We start from the raw sequence: 7,871 nt of genomic DNA, 5'->3' as shown, positions 1-7,871 counted from the left end.
TGGCAGCACTCCCAGATGTTGATTTAAACTTTTTGTAAGGTGTGCTAAAAAAACAAATTTTGTATTTGTATTTAAAATTACCAGGGAGACTGACCATCTCCCATTGGTTTAAGCACCCCACCCAAGTTCAGGTGTGCTCATTACAGTGTTAAAGAGTTGTGAATAAAAAGCCAGGGAGTCTCATTCTATTATGAAGAGTAAAAGCAGGAATGTTTCAGCCCTCTGTGGCAAAAGGATTTAGAGTAGGACCAGTCGAATTGGGGCACCTTGTAAGCGGTGGCTGGCTAAGCAGAATATGGCCATATTGTGTGACTAAGTTCCCAATATTTTTTTAAAAAAGATAGTTGTCTCTTGATGTATATGCAGGCAATTTTTTGCAGCAGTAAAAAATGTTGTGCTTTTGAAAATGGATGTGCGCTGATACCTCTTTGTTTGTGTAATTACTGGGTCCTATTGGCAGCACTCCCAGATGTTGATTTAAACTTTTTGTAAGGTGTGCTAAAAAACCAAATTTTGTATTTGTATTTAAAATTACCAGGGAGACTGACCATCTCCCATTGGTTTAAGCACCCCACCCAAGTTCAGGTGTGCTCATTACAGTGTTAAAGAGTTGTGAATAAAAAGCCAGGGAGTCTCATTCTATTATGAAGAGTAAAAGCAGGAATGTTTCAGCCCTCTGTGGCAAAAGGATTTAGAGTAGGACCAGTCGAATTGGGGCACCTTGTAAGCGGTGGCTGGCTAAGCAGAATATGGCCATATTGTATGACTAAGTTCCCAATATTTTTTTAAAAAAGATAGTTGTCTCTTGATGTATATGCAGGCAATTTTTTGCAGCAGTAAAAAATGTTGTGCTTTTGAAAATGGATGTGCGCTGATACCTCTTTGTTTGTGTAATTACTGGGTCCTATTGGCAGCACTCCCAGATGTTGATTTAAACTTTTTGTAAGGTGTGCTAAAAAACCAAATTTTGTATTTGTATTTAAAATTACCAGGGAGACTGACCCTCTCCCATTGGTTTAAGCACCCCACCCAAGTTCAGGTGTGCTCATTACAGTGTTAAAGAGTTGTGAATAAAAAGCCAGGGAGTCTCATTCTATTATGAAGAGTAAAAGCAGGAATGTTTCAGCCCTCTGTGGCAAAAGGATTTAGAGTAGGACCAGTCGAATTGGGGCACCTTGTAAGCGGTGGCTGGCTAAGCAGAATATGGCCATATTGTGTGACTAAGTTCCCAATATTTTTTTAAAAAAGATAGTTGTCTCTTGATGTATATGCAGGCAATTTTTTGCAGCAGTAAAAAATGTTGTGCTTTTGAAAATGGATGTGCGCTGATACCTCTTTGTTTGTGTGTGTGTGTATATATATATATATATATATATATATATATATATATATATATATATATATATATATATATATATATATATATATATATATATATATATATATATATATATATATATATATATATATATATATATATATATATATACTAGTCAATAAGCCTAAGGGCAGTCTAATTATTTTTTAAACTACAGATGTAGAAACAACATATTTTGTAACTCTTCCTTTACATAAAAATTTAAGCTACAGGTGTAGCAATAGTACAATTTTAATGGACTATTATCTCAAATATATCAAAAATATTTTCTATATAATAAACTACAGATATAGCCACACTCTAATTGGACAAACTACTGTCCTATATAAATAGAAAATGTATTCTCTTTAAATTATATCTACTTTAAGTATATTTCTTTATATACAGCATTTTTAGTAAACCAGGCATCACTTCCAGTTATTAATTCCCCTTGTTCTTGTCTGTCTATGACCTTAACTTTTACATCTGCAGAGCTTTTTACCCTTGAAAAAGCTACATATAACTGTCCATGGCTAAAAACTGGTTCTGGCAAATAGTTGCCAACTCTTTCTAAAGTTTGTCCCTGAGCTTTGTTAATGGTCATAGCGAATGCTAATTTAACTAGGAATTGTCTTCTTCTTAAGACAAAAGGAAGTTCAGTATTGCTTGGGCCTAAATCTATTCTGGGAATGAAAACATTTTGCCCTTCAGCTGCACCTGTTAATACTTGTGCAATAATTACATTTTCATGCAATGCTTTTACAACTAATCTGGTGCTATTACAAAGTCCTCTTTTGGTGTTAAGATTATGCAAAAGCATAATAACACTACCTTTTTTTAGATTGAGTTTATGAACTGGCATTCCAGAAGGTGCTAATTGATTTAAAAACTCAACTGGGTAGTTATCTTTATCTTCCTGTGATTCATCATCAATGGAATCAGTACTTAAGTAAGTAGAGGTTTCACCTTCTAACAAACTCAGTACTTCCTCGTTGATTTTATCAACATCACTATTTTTTGGACATAAAATGGCCATTTTTGAAAAATTAAAAGCATCAGAATCTTTTAACTCTTCACCAAAAATCTCCTTTACAATGGAGTCTCTGCAGATCATTTGGGATGGAATTTCAAAGATTTCTTCATGCAAACCATACCCTTTTGTCAGTAGTCCATCTCCAAGCTTTAAAAGCCAAGAGCTAAACTCTGGATCAACAGATCTGACATTATTAGTCAGCTTCAAAACTTTGAACTTATGCCAGAGTAGATTAAATTTTATACTGGCTTCAACTATAGATGCTCTACTTCCGTGTGCAACAACAGGAAGAGTTTGTCTAAAATCCCCTCCAAGTTGAAAAGTTTTGCCTCTAAAAGGTTTGTTGTTGTTCATCAACTCTTGAAGCAGTTTGTCAACACATCTAAGTGCATCACTGGAAGACATGGCTGACTCATCTCAAATAATTATCTTTGCACGATGGATCAATTGCGCATCATTAGAGGTTTGCCTCATGGAAGATGTTGAAGTATCCACCAGAGGAACTGGCAACTTAAACTGTGAATGGTAAGTTTGTCCACCTTCCAGCAAATTTACTGCAATACCTGTTGAAGCAACTGGTAATGCTACCTCACTATTCCCTCTAATTGTCCTCAACAGAGTCTTGTACAGGTAAGTTTTTCCACTACCACCTGGACTATCAAGGAAATAACACCTTTGTGGTAAACTGTCATTTTCCGATGCAGCAATTATTTCTTCAAAACTTTCTCTTTGAAGGTCATTAAAAGAAAATTGTTTGGAGGATTTGGTAAACCAAAATCTTGACACTTTTTTCCATAAACAATTAATATATCCTGAATATCTCTTAGAGCATAATTTAAACAATTTTTACACTCTGAATGTCTTGAAAAGTCTTCAAAAACCTTTTCTTTGTACTTTTTAAAAAGCTCTTTAGCATTTGGTGGAGATGCTAAAGCACAAATATGAGCATAAAGCTCTCTAAGCAGTTGAGGCATCATTTCACTTGCAGCTTCATGAAGAGTTAAATCCCAAGATTGATCATCTTCAAAAAGACAACGTGTTTGAGCTGCTTCTTTGAAGGGGTGAAATTGAACACCATCAACTGTACGAATATCTTCAAAAGAAGTTGCTCCTTTAATATGAAGTAAAAGCAATCATAAACAAAATCTCTCAACATCTGACATTAAACTTACAGAGTACATACGACCAATAGTGTTATTTGCTCAATCTTGTACTCTTTTTTTTTTTTTCCATGTTGTTGTCTTTTGATGGAAAATAAAATGCTGAGGTATATCAGTGTAAAGAAATGCATGAGCTGACAAATCTTCTTTGTTTAATTTAAACCAAGCAGTCTCTATAATGTGTTCTTTCTACTGCAGTTTCAATATTGTCTTCAGTAAAATATACTGACTGTTCTCCAGGAAGGTGAACTTGTAATCGCACAATTGTATGCGATTGATGGTGCATATGAAAGCCAAAAAGCCGCCATGCTGCTTCTGGAGCACTAACATATCTTGAATCCATAAATGAACTTATTTCATCATGAAGAAGTGTTTCATGTTCTTTAATTGCAATATTTGCACAGTCATGTCCTTTATAAATATATTTAAATATGTACTTTACACTTTTTATAGAAGCACAGCTTTTAATATTAATAAGGCAGTTGTATTTTAATGTCAAGTATGGGTTGTATGGTACAACCCAAGAGTTATCTATTTTTTTACCATTTATTTCTATTGATAAACTTATTTTTAACTTCTCTTGTAATGCTAAAAGCAAACAAAGTTTCAGCGCTACTGATAGAAAATGGAGACTTAGAATATTATATCACTCTAAAAATGCATACAAATTCAAAATAAGCTGAGCCAAAAAAATAATAAATTAAAATCCTAATTAAACAATGGCTATAAAATTATTTTGTACACTTCACATAGAATCTTACACAAATATGTTACACAATATAAAACATAAAAAAGTCCCAATGAAAATAATATAGTGTTAAGTGCCGAAATCGGAAAAAAAAAACAAATGAATAAGTCCCAATAAAAATAATATAGTGTATTAAGTCCCACAATTGAAAAAAGGAAATTGATGAATCTGTCCTCACCAAACAAATGGTGTGTGCTGCTCTTCCAAGGGTGTATCACACAAAATCCCTGAGGGAAAGGAGAAAGCTGAAAAACAAAGAAAGGAGAGCGCAACTGGACTCAAGTGCAGTTTATTTAAACAGATAAAACAAGAACGGTTAAAATCCTAGAATGGTAAGTGTTTGTGCGTACCAAATTCATAAATAAATGTGCATATAAAAAGTCTTTAAAAGTTCCACAGATTACCGCTCCCCAGGACGCCTTCTGATCCAGCCAGAGCACGAACTGTATTCGCAGCTGATCACTCTGCAATGCGTGTGTATGGCTCGTCAGCTGTTTGGTCTCTGTCGGAAAGCCGGTTCCGGTCCAAGCCGGAAGTCTGTGTCTCTTAGAGAATTGATACAATGTATCACAGGAATAGAAGTCCTCGACGGCCGTTTCGTTCCCTAACGAGGGAACTTTTTCAAGAGGTTGCTAATGGTTACCAGCAAGCTCTGTCTTATAAAGACCTAGTGAGTCTTTGATTGGTTATCAATGTGGATACATGAACCCTATTGAAATACCTTCATATATAAAAGCAACGTAAAAATACAATATTAAAAATGCAATTCATATAACAAAAATACAATAATTGATCCTAAAATATCGCAAAGAAGCCAAAAACATTTGAAATTCAAAAATGATATTTGAGTTATAATTTTAGAGTAATAATTTAAAGTGACCAATAAATAAATAATGTTACTAAATGATAAATGCGTAAGGGGAATAATATTAATAAGTACCCTATCGTGGAACGAAATTAATTTAATGTGTTGATAATATAAGGTAATTACATATAACTATGTCGTGCCTCAATTCATATAAATAATGAATATGAGCAATGTTAAATCTTATGTTTCTAAAATGCAATAAACTAATCCTGTATATTGACCCCAATAACAATAAGGCATAATGAATCAGATTATCAGTGGGAATTAATGTGAAAACATATATAGACACTAAACTTGATTCCTAATACAAAGTTTCATTGTCACCTAAATTCAGATTATTCAAAAGATATAACTATTTATAATAAGAAAGCCTGAATATCAAGGTCAATATTTAGACCTTCTGGATGTAAACTCTTGAGAGTGTAAATCCAGAAGGTCTCTCTCTTTCTTAATCTTAGTAGCCTATTGTGATCTAATTTGTTCGGGGCTACCCATTCCAGGACTTTAATAGTGAGACCTTCAGGGTTGCTATTATGAGCTGTTCTGAAACACTATGATTTTCTAAAGCATTTTCTATATTTCTGATTCTGATACTCTATATTTCAGTTTTCTTTTTGTTCTACCAATATAGATTTTTTCACACTTGCAAGTGATTTGGTAGACAACATAGGTACTATCACAAGTGCAACTACTTCTGCATTTAAATGTTTTAGTTTTATTCTGATTATAGAAAAAATCTTCATTATTTACATATGGACAGGTGCTACAATCTTTTTTTCTACATTTAATCAACCCTTTCTTTAAAGATAACCACATATTGCTATTATTATTTTGTGGACGATGTTCTCTTAATCTACTTGGCACTAAAATGTTTTTTTAAGTTATTGTTCCTTTTATAGACACACTGTGGTTTTTGACCTATAGAAGAGCCTAATATGGGATCCTTTAATAGAATATTCCAATGTTTATTCAAGATGTTTTGAATATCCCTATGGTTCTCACTGTATGTAGTTATAAATCTGACATTAGTTTGAATTTGTTCTCCTAGACCTACATTACTATTATTCTTCTTTTTATATTCAATTAGATCCTCTCTATTCATGTTTAGTACTCTCTCATTTGTACTGTTTACTAGTTCTACTGGATAGCCTTTTTCTATAAATTTGTTAGTTTGAATTGTAGCCTCTTTCTTATAGTCTGTAACTTTTGAACAAGTTCTCCTTAACCTCTGGAATTGTCCGTATGGTATATTCCGTTTCCAGGTTTGTAAGTGGCCACTATCCACCTTTAAAAAGCTATTTGTGTCTGTTGGTTTTCTATAGTTGGTTACTTGTACTATATTGTTATCAGAGAAAAGAATGAGATCTAGGAATTCAATTTGATTATTTGTAATTTTACCTGTGAATGTGAGGTTACTATTATTGTTATTAAGGTGTTTAATGAAGCTCTCAGCTTCATGTAGATTCCTCTCCCACAGGACTATAATGTCATCAATGAACCTGTAGTATTTCACAATGTTTTTTATGTATGAATTATTGTTCCATACATAGGAATCCTCAAATTCTGCCATATAGATATTGGCATAGGATGGGGCAAAAGTTGTCCCCATCGCTGTGCCATTTATTTGCTCATAGAATATCCCTTCAAAATAGAAGTAGTTATGGTTCAAAATAAACTGTATACTTTCGCCAATAAATTCTATATCTTCCTGAATAAGGTCACTTTTAAATTTAAGTTGATTGATGACAGCCTCCGTACCTTTTCTGTGTGGTATATTAGTATATAAAGCTGTGGCATCACAAGTAATCCACAAATTCTTTGTATCCCACTTATGACCCTCAAATTTTTTTATAACATCAGTGGTGTCTTTCAGGTATGCTTTTATGTTAGTCATCACTGGCTGTAAGTAATGTTCGATATATTTTGATAAATTACTGCAGAGGGATCCTATACCCAAGACTATTGGTCTCCCGGGTGGGTTAAATCTATCCTTATGGACTTTGGGTAGATGGTAGAAAATTGCCACCTTTGGATTTGGTATATAGATATAGTTATACTCTTCATTATTTATAATATTAGATTCCCTTGCTTTAGTTAGAACTTCCACTAGTTTCTTATTATATTTTACTGTAGGATCAAATGTTATTTTTTTAGTCTTAGTATCCCCTAATAAATTGTAGGCTTCATTTAAGTAATCTTTACGGTCTTGCACCACCAAACCTCCTCCCTTATCCGCAGCCCTGACAATTAGACTGGTATCTTCAGTTACATTTTTGAGAGAAGTTTTTTCTTCTATAGTTAAATTATTTTGTTTTGGATACATTTTTCTATTTTTTTCTAGTTTATTCTGCAGATCTTCACAGACTAATTTGTTAAATAAGGATACATATTTCCCTTGGTTGTATACTGGATAGAATGTGGACTGTTTCTTCAAACCACTATGTGTGATTAAATTATTCTCCTCATGTATACTAAACTCTAAAATTTCCTCTGTGACAATATCTTGTGTGTTTAGAAGTATATTTTCCTGAGCATGTACATTTTTATCGTTTTCCAATTCACTTAATGTAAGAAACAATGATATATCATTATGATCTAATTTATTATTGGGGATACTTTCTTCCATAGATGTATTGTTATTTTTGATGAAAAAATAACGTTGCAAAGTTAGTTTTCTAATAAGTTTTTGAATATCCATAAATGTT

Source organism: Bombina bombina, chromosome 3 (assembly GCF_027579735.1).
Source record: "Bombina bombina isolate aBomBom1 chromosome 3, aBomBom1.pri, whole genome shotgun sequence".
Classification (NCBI taxonomy): Eukaryota; Metazoa; Chordata; class Amphibia; order Anura; family Bombinatoridae; genus Bombina; species Bombina bombina.
Note: the sequence above shows the minus strand (reverse complement) of the source record.